At 43.0% G+C, this 15,164-nt stretch overlaps 2 non-coding genes across 2 annotated transcripts; one reads left to right on the top strand and one right to left on the bottom strand.

The window, feature by feature from the left end:
• The first annotated feature begins 12,770 nt into the window (after nt 1-12,770).
• On the top strand, nt 12,771-12,842 carry TRNAT-CGU (transfer RNA threonine (anticodon CGU)). The gene has a single exon. It is a non-coding gene; the product is annotated as a tRNA-Thr (tRNA).
• Nucleotides 12,843-13,701: 859 nt separating this feature from the next.
• TRNAR-UCG (transfer RNA arginine (anticodon UCG)) lies at nt 13,702-13,775 on the bottom strand. The gene has a single exon. It is a non-coding gene; the product is annotated as a tRNA-Arg (tRNA).
• Nucleotides 13,776-15,164: the final 1,389 nt, after the last annotated feature.

Genomic DNA, 15,164 nt, shown 5'->3' with positions numbered 1-15,164 from the left:
TAAGGCCATTCTTTATACTGAAAGTCCCTGTTATGAGTTGTGGGAACGTGATATTCATAAGGTCGGGTGTTGTATTCATTTCGGTGCTTTCGGCATACTGACATGTAATGGAATATTCAGGCTCAATGAGGAAAGCGACGGGAAACTATGTCATTCCTTGTTTAGCTGGGCTACCGAGCTCGATAGCTGCAGTCGCTTAAGTGCGGCCAGTATCCAGTAATCGGGAGATCGTGGGTTAGAGCCCCACTGTCGGCAGCCCTGAAGATGGTTTTCCGTGGTTTCCCATTTTCACACCAGGCAAATGCCAGGGCTGTACCTTAATTAAGGCCACGGCCGCTTCCTTCCACTTCCTAGGCCTTTCCCATCCCATCGTCGCCATAAGACATATCTGTGTCGGTGCGACGTAAAGCAAATAGCCAAAAAAAAAAAAATGTTTAGCTGGGAGACCTCTTCAGCGACACCTTGTATTTTTCTGCCTTACGCAAAGATGTAAAACGAGCGACCGTGACAGGATTCGAACCTGCAATCTTCCGATCCGAAGTCCGACTCGTTAGCCGTTACACCACGCGGTCATGGAGCTCCTCCGTGATTTATGACGGATTTCCATTCTCTATGCGGGTTTTGGTAAAGAAACTGACCATTACTAGTTCAATTATATACTCTCTTAAATGCTATTATACTGCTAATAATAAGAGTTGGTATCTGACATTTCTTAGAGGGAGGTCCGTTTACTGCCTGCCGAGGCGGGATAAAGGGAGTGGCTGTGTGGTTACCATGGAAACGAGGGTGGGGCGACTGTGGTTGCCATGGAGATAAAACTTCAGGGCAGCTCGTCTTGCTGGGAGTTGCCAAACCTGTCACTGTCACTGATAAGAACCTGATTGTTTATATAAGTGATCTCAAATGGGACGACACCGCCTGACTAGGTAGTCTACAACAGATCACAGCGGTCAGAATGAAGGAGGGAACAAGTGAGCCGGAAGCGAGGGGTAAGAGCATGTAGAAAGGAATGCTGGAATGTGGCAACATCGTGAAATGGCACGTGCAGTGCTCCTCCCTCCAACCTTACCTGTCAGACGCCAACTTTAGTTAAGTCTAGTATAGTTCAATATTATACGCTATTAGATAATTTCCGGCCTTGCACTACGTAACATGAGCCACGATTTGTAGCGCAGTCATGTAGGCGTCTGACTGTTGTTTGTATCTTTCTCGCGGACGAAGTGATCATGTGGTGCACGAGACTGCCAACTTGTCAACTTATTATTGTTGGGCCCTCGAGAGTTGAAGTCTGACATTTGAGCGGCGAAAGCAGTAACTACGAAGTACGCTGCGTTGTCATAGTTACCTCACTCTGCGGCATATACTGTAACTCTTTCATACAGGCTGTTGGCCTAATGCAATTCAATAAACTTTGACCCGTTCCTAAGCTCGTGCTAATAACTCCGGCATTTAAGACAGAACACGTCAATGACGATAAATAAGAGATTTCATAAACACTACACCGACAACCTCAACAAATGAACATGTTAAAGAGAGAACAGAACTGTACAACTAGCCACTAATGAACTTACAAAAAATAAACAAACAACGAAAATAATATTCAGGAAACAAACACTTCAATTATTAAGTAAACCAGCAACAATTAACACAGCTAACACAGTACTACTCCGAATAACACCACAAAAGCGACTGACAGCAAGTCAACCCACGTGGCCATAGCGTTCTCAAATGCGGCATCTATTGTACCCGCTCAAAACCTGAGTCCCAACCAGCATTTATCTCAGGGAGTGTTACGGTCCGAATCCATCGCAACTAATACTCAATAAAAAAAAATATATTTTGAGATATAAGATCTCAAACTAAATGTAAGGGCGCCATCCAATCAGTACTACAGGGTTGAACGGGACACTCTAATCTTTAACTTTAAGGCTCATCATAAAACACACAAATTATATATATTCAGATCAAAGGGAAATCATGAAGGCTCCGTCCTAGGAATGGGGACGGATATTTAAACGGTCACCAAGGGTTTACTATTCTACAAGAACAAGAACCTGGAACTGTTTCCTTGCAAATGCTAAAGGAGCATTTATTTAAGTAAACAAATGAAATTTTACACACAATCTGTTGTAACCAAGGTTGAAGTTTACAGAACACAACTTTTATTGCTTCACTTTATGATATTTACATAAATAACTGAAATTTATTTTGAAGCAAAAAGGAATATTGAATCTTGAGAAAAGTCTGTCTTTATACAATATGTACAGGTTTGCAGTCTTTATATACACTTCTATCTTGAAAAGATAGTCTTTGTGAATTGACACGTTGATAGTCGAGAACTATCTGGCACACTAACATAAATGTTATGAGAGTCCTTGTTTGTTGAAGTGCCTGAATTCCTAAAAAGCAAGTTCAATTGATTGAAGAAATTCCACCTAGCGAAACTAAGGGAGCTTGTATAAGTTAGGGAATGAAAATGGCTTGTAAAAGAATTACGGAACATAGGCAGCGGAAACAGGTAAGGGAGCGGTGACCAGAGGTGAAACCTCGTACTGCCAGAAATTCAGTCCACCTGGTCGAAGCACATTTTCAAGAGGAGTAGCCTCCGTGCTCGACGTAGGGTGTATTCTGGAGCTGGACACCGGGCAAGTGGGCGAGTAAGCAGGCAGGGAGCTCCTATTTATAGTACACTCGATGGTCAGGCACGCGCACTGGGGGCTGCGCGTCGAAGCTAGCAGAATGATACACAGGCGCGCGTGCAGCTGGCTGGTGGAGCGAGAAGTGAGCGCCGGACATACAACACCCTCCCCTCCTAAATACGCCGGTACGGCGTGAAACGGCGGCGGCGCTGGCGGCGACTGCGATGCTGGGGCGGAGCTGCTGATTGCTCTGTTGTATTGTCCGGAGCTGGAACTGGGCGGAGTGGCGCTGTCTCGTCCTGAAAGGAACCCATTGTTATTAAATGATCTAAAGCGCGTTCAGCAATAGATTTATCAGGTTTAGCAATAGCATCAATAGCTGGACAGGGGCGGTAGCGCAGACGTATCTAATCTTGATGGCGGCAGATACGTTTCTCCGTAGTCTGTATCTCGTAGAGACGATGACCCAAAGATCTGCAGATGACTCCAGGTATCCAGAGTGGGTTGGATTTGAATGTCCTGGTGTAGACCTTGTCGTTGAGGGAGAACTTCGTTGGTGAGGTCTTATGCTGGGCCGGAAGAGGCTGTAACAGAGAAAGTAAAGTTCTGTGAGGTCGTCCATGGAGTTTCTGTGCAGGAGTGATATTATCAGCGCCGGGTAGAGTTCTGTAGTTGTTTAATAGTTGGAGCAAGGCTTGGTCTTTAGTTAAGCCTGAAGAGACAGCTTTCTTCATACTTCTTTTAAATGTTTGTACGAAGCGTTCAGCTTCACCATTAGATTGAGGGTGAAAAGGTGGTGCTAGGATATGACGAATGCCATTATGTGTACAAAAGTTCTGAAAAGCAGTAGCTGTAAATTGAGGTCCGTTGTCTGAAATGAGTACTTGCGGTAAACCTTCTGTAGTAAAGATTTTCTGGAGAGCACGAATGGTAGCTTCGGTTGTAGTAGTTGAATGCATATCCACGACATATGGAAAGTTTGACAGTGAATCGATGACTATTAACCACATGGAATTGAGGAAAGGACCTGCGAAATCGATGTGAACTCGTTCCCATGGAGTAGTAGCAGGAGGCCAGGAAGCAAGATCAGAAGACGGGGCGTTCTGATTCGTTTGACATTGCTCACAATGACGTATTAGCTTTTCGATGGCGGCATCAATACCGGGCCAGTAGCAGTGTTGACGGGCGAGTTGCTTTGTTCTGGAGATACCCCAATGGCTTTGGTGTAATAATCCGAGAACTTGTTGCTGTAGGCTAAGTGGGATAACCACTCGGAAGATGGTGCCTGCTTCTAGTAATACAACTCCGGCACGAGTCGTGAGACGATGCTGCATACGATGATAAGGTGCCAGGTGGGCAGGAAGTGTGCTCTGAAGAGGCCAACCGTTGCGGATGTAAGTACGTACAGTAGCAAGTGTACTGTCCTTATCCGTAGCTTTAGCTATGCAGGTAGCATCAATAGGAAAACTGGATACAGTATCTTCAAGTTCGATGTCTAACTGAAGACATTCAGATTCTTGAGAATCGAAGGCAGTATCAGGACCAACGGGTAAGCGGGAGAGGGCATCAGCATTACAATGCTGGGATGTGGCTCGATATACAATCTGATAGGAATAATCAGAAAGGAACATGGACCATCTTTGAAGCTTTCGGAGGGAATTCTCTGGGATCTTATTACCAGGATGGAATAAGTGTACGAGAGGCTTATGATCGGTAATGATCAGGAAATGGTTGCCATAGAGATATTCATTGAAACGGCGAATACCAAAGATGATGGCTAAAGCTTCTTTCTCTATCTGTGAGTATCGACGTTGATGGTCATTAAGTGTTTTCGAAGCGAAGGCGATGGGGCGTTCTTGTCCATGACGATCCTTCTGGGAGAGAACGGCACCGACACCGTAGTCTGAAGCGTCAGTAGCTAGCGTGATGATCTTGTCGGGCTGAAAATGAGTGAGTTGTATAGCTTGAATTAAGGCGTTGTTGATTGTTTTCCATGCCTGTTGGCATTGCGGAGTCCACTGAAACTTAACACCTGTTTTACGTAGAGCGTTTAATGGAGCTGCCACTGTAGCGAAGCGTGGAATGAACTTATTATAATAGTTCGCTTTGCCTATGAAGGACTGAAGCTGCTTGAGGTTCTGAGGTGCTGGCATGTTTACTATCGCTGAGACATTCCGTGTACTAGGACGAATTCCATTCTTATCAAGTATATGTCCGAGGTAGTGAACTTGAGGCTGAAAGAAGGTACATTTAGCGAGATTCGCTCGTAGTCCATTGTCTTTCAATTTCTGAAGAAGAAGGCGGAGATTGGTTAGATGTTCCTGATGATCTTTTCCAGTAACAATAATATCATCCAGGTAGTTAGCACAACCGGGAATTGAGGCAGTGAGTTGAGCCAAATAGCGCTGAAAAATAGCCGCTGAGGATGAAACACCGAAGGGGAGCCGCTGGAGCTGGAGCAGTCCTAGAGGAGTGTTGAGTGTGAGAAATTTCTTAGATTCTTCGTCTAAAAGTAGCTGGAGATATGCTTCTTTAAGATCAACTCGAGAGAAGAATTGTCCACCAGAGAGACGACGGAATAAGTCTTCTGGACGTGGAATAGGAAAGATATCGGTTTCGAGTTGTGCGTTGACTGTAGATCGAAAATCGCCACAAAGTCGAACATTACCATCAGGTTTCTTGATTATCACGAGTGGAGTAGCCCATTGACTAGAAGTAACTGGTACTACAATTCCAGTTTGTATCCATCTTTCCAATTCTTTCGTGACCTGGTCTTGAAGTGCTAGGGGTACTGGACGAGCTTTGAGGAAGCGAGGCTTAGCTCCGGATTTCAGCTGTATGTGAGCTGTATAGTCTTTTGCTGTTCCGAGCTGAGAGTCGAAGACTTCAGGAAACTGCGCTAGGAGAGCGGTAACGTCAGAAGTAGGATGCAATGTAGATACGACGTTAATGTTGTCATGTATCTGGAAACCAAATAAGTTAAATAGATCCATGCCCATAATGTTTGATGCAGTGTAGTTGTTAACTACGAGAAGAGGAATGACCTTCTGAATTCCTTTATAACTAGCCTGAAGCTTGATTTGACCTTTGATGTCAATTTTCTTCTTGTTAAATGTCACGAGCTGGATGTCAGCTGGAGAGCATGAAGGTGAACCTAAGTCGTGGTAGGTAGTCAGGTTAATAATAGAGACAGGTGATCCAGTGTCTAATTGAAAATCGACAGATCTATCAGAGAATGAGAGAGGAATGATGATTTTGTGAGAATCCTTTGTGGGAAGAATAAGATTGATCTGATCAACTTCCATGTCTTGGCGGGGCTGTATATGCTTCCGGCGCGCTGCAGTAGTCTTAGCAGGGCGGAGCGAACTTCGACAGACAGTCTGAAGGTGTCCAAGTTTATGACATCGTTCACAAGTAGCTTTGAAAAAACGACAGTCACGACGTTCATGATGCTTGAAACAACCTCGGCAGGAAGGCAGGAGTTTCGAGGTGCTTTTAGAATTGGGCTTCCGTGTAGCATTACGAGAGGGAACCTGGCGAGAATGCTTGGTGGAGAGCGCCTTATCCGTACGGTTCACTGTAGCAGAGGACTTGCGGGCCTGAGGCGAGACTTGTGCAACTTCGTGTGGAGAAGCTATGGCTGCGGCAGTCTTGGTAGTAAGCTCATAAACCGTAGCAATACGCTGGACGTCTTCTAAAGAAGGGTTACTCTGCTTGACAGCGTCAAAACGTATTTTGTCTTCAGGAGTATGTAAAATTATCATGTCCCGAATGAGAGAATCAGTGTAGGGTGAACCACAACCGTCCTTGGAGCAGATGAACTGGCAGGGTTTAGCTAGACCACGCAATTCAGTTATCCATTCAGTATGTGTCTGATGGGGTTGCTTTCTGCTCTGAAAAAATTTATAGCGAGCAGCCACTATGTGAGGAGCTTTGGCATAGTGTTCCGTGAGACGGGCCAAGAGCTGCGTGAAGGGTACCTCAGATAAGTGTTCTTCTGGACTTAGTTTACGTAGTAATTCACACGTAGCATTGCCAACCGAACTAAGAAATAGTGCGCGGCGGCGTTGATCATCTGTGACAGAATGGCAGATGAAATGCTGTTGCAAGCGGGCTAAATAAACTGACCATTCTTCCTTAGCCGGATCAAAAGCAGAGAACGGAGGAATAGCTGATGGCTGTGTAGAGACAGAAATAGCTTGAATAGCCTGAATTAATGCTGCCTGTTGTTGTTGCATAAACTGCTGTTGTTGCTGCTGTAAGGCTTGGAAGACCGTAGCGAGTTGTTCCGCAGTAGCCATTGCGAGATGCGTACCAGAAAGAGTAAGGCAAGCTGTGTGTCAGAACTGGTTGGAGTGTCGTTGTTGTTTAACACGTCGCCGTAGAGTTGACAACTGGGCCCGTTGAATTGTAGTGTTGGTTTTTACCTCGTCGCCATAGAGTTGGCGACTGGGACCGATGAATTAGAGTGTCGCTTTTTTACCTCGTCGCCATAGAGTTGTGTTGTAACCAAGGTTGAAGTTTACAGAACACAACTTTTATTGCTTCACTTTATGATATTTACATAAATAACTGAAATTTATTTTGAAGCAAAAAGGAATATTGAATCTTGAGAAAAGTCTGTCTTTATACAATATGTACAGGTTTGCAGTCTTTATATACACTTCTATCTTGAAAAGATAGTCTTTGTGAATTGACACGTTGATAGTCGAGAACTATCTGGCACACTAACATAAATGTTATGAGAGTCCTTGTTTGTTGAAGTGCCTGAATTCCTAAAAAGCAAGTTCAATTGATTGAAGAAATTCCACCTAGCGAAACTAAGGGAGCTTGTATAAGTTAGGGAATGAAAATGGCTTGTAAAAGAATTACGGAACATAGGCAGCGGAAACAGGTAAGGGAGCGGTGACCAGAGGTGAAACCTCGTACTGCCAGAAATTCAGTCCACCTGGTCGAAGCACATTTTCAAGAGGAGTAGCCTCCGTGCTCGACGTAGGGTGTATTCTGGAGCTGGACACCGGGCAAGTGGGCGAGTAAGCAGGCAGGGAGCTCCTATTTATAGTACACTCGATGGTCAGGCACGCGCACTGGGGGCTGCGCGTCGAAGCTAGCAGAATGATACACAGGCGCGCGTGCAGCTGGCTGGTGGAGCGAGAAGTGAGCGCCGGACATACAACACAATCAAAATCTGTTGACCCTTGATTTGCCGGTAATTTGGCAAATTATTCCTGAAATTGATTACATAATATTTGTCACTTTTGACCACCCTTCCATTTTGGTGGTAGAACCGTTGATATCTGAAGGTATCAGATTTACCTTCGTTGACACCATGACCATATTTGATCATGGACCAAATACCTGTTGGCTAAGTAGGCGCGATCACATGGACCATGTTATCGCCTCCACTTTGATTGAGATGAGACCAACCCGGGAAACTACAAACTCTCCCCGGGTTCCTAACCAAGATATGCTAATCGTTAGTTGAAGGAATACGACAAAGGGACTCTAACCTACTTGTCCAGATGTAGGGATTTGCCTTCATTTTACACATATTAACCTAACTTATTATTTACAACCAATTGACATTATTACGTTAATTCGCCAGCTGACTTCCCTAGTATCATCCATCATCAGCATCCGAAATAATAAGAAAAATAAATAAAATAAAAAAATATTTTATTAATTATTATTATTATTATTATTATTATTATTATTATTATTATTATTATTATTATTATCATCATGTTTTGTGGAGATCATGATTATCGTAACCCATAATCATCCTCGGACTAATATTTCAACTTTTCGCGTTATTTATTTTCATCTGAAATAAATAAAAGTACCTTCGTTGATTATTCTTCTTCTCCTTCTTCATATATTCTCATTTTTATTATTATTAGTTAAAAATCTCAAATTTTTCATTTCAACTCCCAACATCATTATTATGTCCAAAATATAAAAAAAGTAAATTCTTCTTAAAAAAAGTTTTTTTAATATATTTATTATTATTATTAATTAAAAAATTTATTTCGCCTGTTACACGGTAGTCCACTCTTAATATGTTTAACGCATAACCCCTTTTACAATTCCGATTTATTTTGGCACTAATCAATCCAGATATGATTTACTTGGAATATTATTATTATTAATAATACTATTATTATTTCGAGAATCTTTATTTTTATTCCCCATCTTTATAATTTAGTCACATACGTTCTCTCCCAAACAGAAATCACCAAGATCCGAATTCACATCGGTCGGGACATAATAGTTTTCGAACCCGCAACCTTATTTTCGTACTGCCGTTAATTCATGGAGACCATATGCTCCTAAGACAATTCTCAAATCCCATAACACCTCGCAGCTGGGCAAATACCTCCAATCTCTGCAAGTGTTAAATTATTCCTTCCTTTTCCATTTTGAAGTCCATTTATCCATTGGAACTCTTCAAAACATTTTCACAAATTAACCCTCGGTGTGTGGACTCTATTCTGCCACTCAATACACCGGCATATAAATACAACCTCTATGTGGGCCTTAAGATCCATCTATTTCTTCATCAACATCAGTACAATTCACTTTCATTTCGGGCCGGATTTCTGTCCCACAAAACTCCAAATCTCAACTTTTGGCTCAAATCCCTCTGGACCTCAAACATAGCGTGACCATATTATAAAAGTGCCTATCTCGTTTCTACCAAAATATTTATGATTATTATGGAGTCCAAAAACGTTAAATCAAAAATTGGTGTTAAAACCGGATTCACTGCATAAATTATAATTATTCACGGCACATGTGATCTCCACATTTAAATTACTTTAATTTGCAATCATACTATCCAACTGGGCCCGTGCCTTTATTCTCAAAGATTATTATTAAACACGCCTTTACACATTACCAAATTTTAATGTATTACTCTCGAACTTCGCGATATTTACAAACAAATCAATGGACTTCATTCCGTCCCATAACAATTTAAATCACTTGGCAATCCTACCTCTGGATTATCTTAACAACATGCCTTAATATCTATAAAATTTCCGATAACGGAAAAACACTTTGGAAGCACTTCTAAATGAATATTTACATTATCTTTACGTGAAACGTGCTCCATATTATATCAAACAACTCAAGCACTTGAATGAACAACTCAACCCTACTATACTCTATTTAATAATCAACTTATGATGAGTGCTTGGTCTAATCTACATATTAATTTGTCCCTTTGTCTATCTCTCTTTGAACTTATACGAGCCGTAACGGCTCGTTTCACAATCAAGTTACCATGATAAAATAATATGATTACCTCCCCCTAACGATAGCAATCTATAAATATATTAAAAGGTACTCAACTCTGCCATTGTAGTCTGCTAAAATCGGACGAGAAGCCATAGCCCCTCCGGTTTTTAGCAATGCATTCCGCTGGTGTTCATGCCAGCTTGAAGAATTAATCCTTGACCCTTTTCAACTTTACACATTTTGAATAAAAACAAATAAATTAGCTGTTGCACTTTGGAATAATTTCCACCCTAAATTCTATTAACAAATTTTACACTCTCGGCCTTGTATCTAGCCCACTTAATGTAGATTTACATTCTTCATTCCTTTCCCGGACACTAGGAACATGGGATACCTCGGGTTTCCCTTTACAACGGCCCGTACGCGCACTTGAATTTCCCGTCTCACGTTCGTGTAGCTGACCAGGTATCAGTTTAGAATCGACTGTTTACTAGGTGACATAAACACTCGTGACCGTTCTCATGTAACGCACTTCCTAATCTGTTGGTAGAATCTCACACTCCGTAAGTTATGCTTTACTGAGTCCTGTCTGTTTGAAACACTTCATACTAGTAGACTGCTCAAGACCGTAATATGAGCTACATCACGTCATGAATCACTGTACTATGTAACAATATAATACTTCGAACTCTACTTTGAGTAAGTACACACTCACACCCCTGGCGTAGTCACGGCTCGAACGCTTTGTCAAAAGTAGTTACGCACCACTGGCGTGGTGACCGCTCGACTACGATATCAGAAGTACTTTTTAGTCCTAGGAATGGCCTCATATTTATACTTGTATCCCCTCTCTTCCGAGTTCAACGGAGGTCATCTTGGAACGCACAGTCCCGATATCTTCATACGACAGTTTGCGGTTTGGCCCGTGGCTTAAATATATGATCCAATGATGTAATTATGTTCTCAAATGCTCTATACCAATTCTCAACTATTATCGTTCGCTGGTAATGGATATATTCGCGAATTTAGCTGCCGTATCCCGGCTCGGGATTTCGCGCTCTATTGTGGCGTCCTTTGCCTTCAGCCAATCAACGAATAACGTCCATGAATTCTCAGAATTTCACCATGCAATCTCCCGTAATTATTAACTTTTTATAAGTTTTATGATATAGTAAGGCTCCTAAATTCCACTTTATTCTGAATCGATATTTCACTTCTTTCTATCAGTTTAATCCACGGAGTTAGCCTCGCTAGTGCTTCTTACAATACGAAGTTGTCGCCTTGCTTTGGTCAAGTGAATTTTTCCATTGGTCCACCTTAACCATGTGACCGGGAAGGCTCATATTTTTTTCTTCCAGTGCCAACCCCGTTTTCCACTCCCGCTAGTTACATGGAGATACCTCGCCATCATTTCTCAGAAATTTGCACCCGGCTCCCTGCGCTGTTGCTACTACCAAGACTGCCCGGGGCTATGAAAACTTTGGCAACAAGTTGTCCTCTGTCTTTCCTTGTTGTCACCAATTCTGAGAAACCTAATTCTGTCCCTCATTGTGTTCGTTAATCTCACTAGAGACAAGAGTCTGTGGTATGGTGAAACCTGCCATCTCGGCCTGGCCTATTCTTACTGTATGTACAGTAAGATACTATTTATTCTGAACATGAAATATATATTCCTCAATAATTCATCATAATTACAATTGCATGACGCTTATCATACCCCCACCAGGGTGCAAACTACGAAGTACGCTGCGTTGTCATAGTTACCTCACTCTGCGGCATATACTGTAACTCTTTCATACAGGCTGTTGGCCTAATGCAATTCAATAAACTTTGACCCGTTCCTAAGCTCGTGCTAATAACTCCGGCATTTAAGACAGAACACGTCAATGACGATAAATAAGAGATTTCATAAACACTACACCGACAACCTCAACAAATGAACATGTTAAAGAGAGAACAGAACTGTACAACTAGCCACTAATGAACTTACAAAAAATAAACAAACAACGAAAATAATATTCAGGAAACAAACACTTCAATTATTAAGTAAACCAGCAACAATTAACACAGCTAACACAGTACTACTCCGAATAACACCACAAAAGCGACTGACAGCAAGTCAACCCACGTGGCCATAGCGTTCTCAAATGCGGCATCTATGTTATCGTTGCCATAGCAACTGACCATTTTCGAGCAGCGTTAGTCAACTTTTTCTCGCCGGTGGCTCTAAACGTTAGACTTCAACTCTCGTGGGCCCAACTATAGGGAGAAGATGAATGCTGGAACACGACGGCCCACAACAAAGCGGTATAGTAGTGATGATGATTGTAGTTTTGACGCCAGCCCAATGGTATGTTAATAGCTGGACCTAATAATGTTGCTTTCTCCCTCGGACTCAGCGAGGGATTCCATTCCATTTCTACCACCTCAAGGTCAATGTCCTGGAGCGTGAGACTTACGAGTCGGGGGCATAAAACTGTGAAGGACGACGAGCAGGGAACTCTTGGGTAAATGGCAAGTTCGAAAGGGATAGAAAAGGAAGAGGGAAGGAAGCAGCCCTGGCCTTAATTTAGGCACCATCCAGACATTTGCCCGGAGGAGAAGTAGGAAACCACGTAAACCACTTCCAGGATGGCTGAGGTGGCAATCGAACCCACATCTACTCAGTTGACCTCCGGAGGCTGAGTGGACCCTGTTCCAGCCCTCGTACCATTTTTCAAATTTCGTTGCAGATCCGGGAATCGAACCCGGGCCTCCGGGATTGGCAGCTAATCAATCACACTAACCACTACACCACAATGACAGACGCAACCGTGAGTCACATCATAGTACCACACACAGCGATTACCGCGGAGTATTATTTACAAGATATTGAATACTCTCGCAAGCTAAGCCTCTTTAGCTCAGTGGCAGAGCACTGGTCTCGTAAACCAGGGGTCGTGAGTTCAATCATCACAGGAGGCACTTTATTTTCCTCTCATTTCTATTAAGGAAAATTGCTAGTGTAGTTGAAAAATAATTTATTCTCACTTCTTTCTTTCTTTCTTTCTGTCTTAATCTCATTACACTCCAGGGTTGGTTCTTTCATCGGACTCAGCGGTGTATCCCACCTCTAGGGCAGTGTCCTCGAGAGTGAGACACCGGATCGCGGATAGAACTGGGAAGGAGGATTAATACCTCGCCCAGACGGCCTCACCTGCTATGCAGAACAGAGGCCTTGTAGGGGGTTTGGAAGATCAGAAGGGATAGACAAGGAAGAGGGAGGAAGCGGCCGTGGCCTTAGGTACCATCGCGGCATTTGCCTGGAGGAGAAGTGGGAAACTACGGAAAACCACTTCAAAGACGGCTGAGGCGTTAATCGAAACCCCTCTATTCAGTTGACCACCCGTGGCTGAGCAAACACCATTCTATTCCTCGTACCTGTTTTCACCTTTCGTGGCAGAGCCGGGAATCGAACCCGGCATCGGAAATTGTAAGTTATATCAGAATTTCTGTGCACTGTGTCTTCTGGTACAGGCAAGTATACATTTCATTTTATCACTTATCTATCTCATTTCTTAACAAACGTGAAAGTGACTGAGATATGAACGATGTTTGTAAGGCCATTCTTTATAATGACATTCCCTGTTATGAGTTGTATGGACGTGTTATTCATAATGTCACGTGGTGTATGTATTTTGGTGCCTTTGGCATACTGGCATGTAATGGAATATTCAGGCTCAATGAGGAAACCAACAGGAAACTATCTCATCCCTCTTTTACCTGGTATGCCTCTTCAGTGACACCTTGTATTGTTCTGCTTTACGCAAGGATGTAAAACGAACGACCGTGACAGGATTCGAACCTGCAATCTTCGGATCCGAAGTCCGACGCCTTATCCAATTTGGCCACACGGTCATCTGCATATTCCAAGCCTTACCGCGGATTTCCACTCTCTGTTCGAGTTATGGTAAAGGAGCTGACCATTGCTAGTTCAGTTGTAGGCTCTCTTAAATGTTATTAGGTATATTCGGGCCTTGTACTTCGGAACATTTTTACCATGAGCCACGATTTGTAGCGCAGACATCTGGGCACGATATGACTGTCATTTGTCTCTTTCTCGCGGACGACGTGATCACGTGGTACACAAGAGTGCCAACTTGTCAACAATGTAGGAACTAGGGAAAAGATGATTGCTGGAACACGACGGCCAACAAAAGAGCGGGCATTTACCACCAGAGGTATAGTGTTGGTGGTGATTGTAGTTTTGACGCCAGTCCATTGGTTTTTCTCACCAGCTGGACTTGACAAATCCAGATCAATGACATACGTAATTAATTCAGCTTTTCACATGTATACATTAATGTATCTCTATTTTTGACCCCAGTCTAGTTGTTACGTCAACACCCGCACCTAATAATGTTGCTTTTTGCCGCGAACACAGCGAGGTATCCCACCTCAACAGCCTCAAGGGCAGTGTCCTGGAGCTTCAGACACTGGGTCGGGGCATACAACTGGGAAATATGACCAGTATCTCACCTGCTATTATGAGCAGAGAACTCGTGGGGAGATGGGATGTTCGAAAGGGATAGAAAGGAAGAGGGAAGGAAGCGGCCGTGGCCTTAAGTTAGGTACCATCCCGGAATTTGCCTGGAGGAGAAGTGGGAAACCACGGAAAACCACTTCCAGTATGGCTGACGTGGGAATCGAACCCATCTCTACTCAGTTGACCTCCCGAGGCTGAATGGGCCCCGTCCCGGCCCTCGTACCACTTTTCAAATTTCGTGGCAGAGCCGGGAATCGAACCCGGTCCTCTGGGGGTGGCAGCTAATCACACTAACCACTACACCACAGAGCCGGACTAGAGCAGAACTTAACACAATAAATTTGGAAATTTTATTTCTTTCCTTTTGTTAAAATTGAGCGATAGAAAATCTGAATGAATAACAAATAAATAGAACAAGTTATTAATTAGCTCGTAAGTTCCAGCAATATCAGGGAGTTAGATGTCCGAAAACTTGTCATAATTACCAGGCAGTTAATTTACATAGAAATGTGCATTATTGCTCTTGACAGGGACAATATTTTACAAGAGCACTATTTTCTCCAAGGAGGTACACTACTCAGGAATTTGAGCTCCGAAATACCATAGTCGAGCCTCGCAGAGGGGCCAAACATCGAAGGTCTTCGGTCCTACAAGTTACTTTACGTCGCACCGACAAAGATAGGTCTTATTTCGATGATGAGACAGGAAAGAGATAGGATTGGAAAAAAAAACGGCAGCGTCCTCAACTAAAGTTCACCCCA

This window comes from Anabrus simplex, chromosome 11, assembly GCF_040414725.1.
Source record: "Anabrus simplex isolate iqAnaSimp1 chromosome 11, ASM4041472v1, whole genome shotgun sequence".
Taxonomy (NCBI): Eukaryota; Metazoa; Arthropoda; class Insecta; order Orthoptera; family Tettigoniidae; genus Anabrus; species Anabrus simplex.
This window is presented reverse-complemented; position numbering and strand designations above follow the sequence as displayed.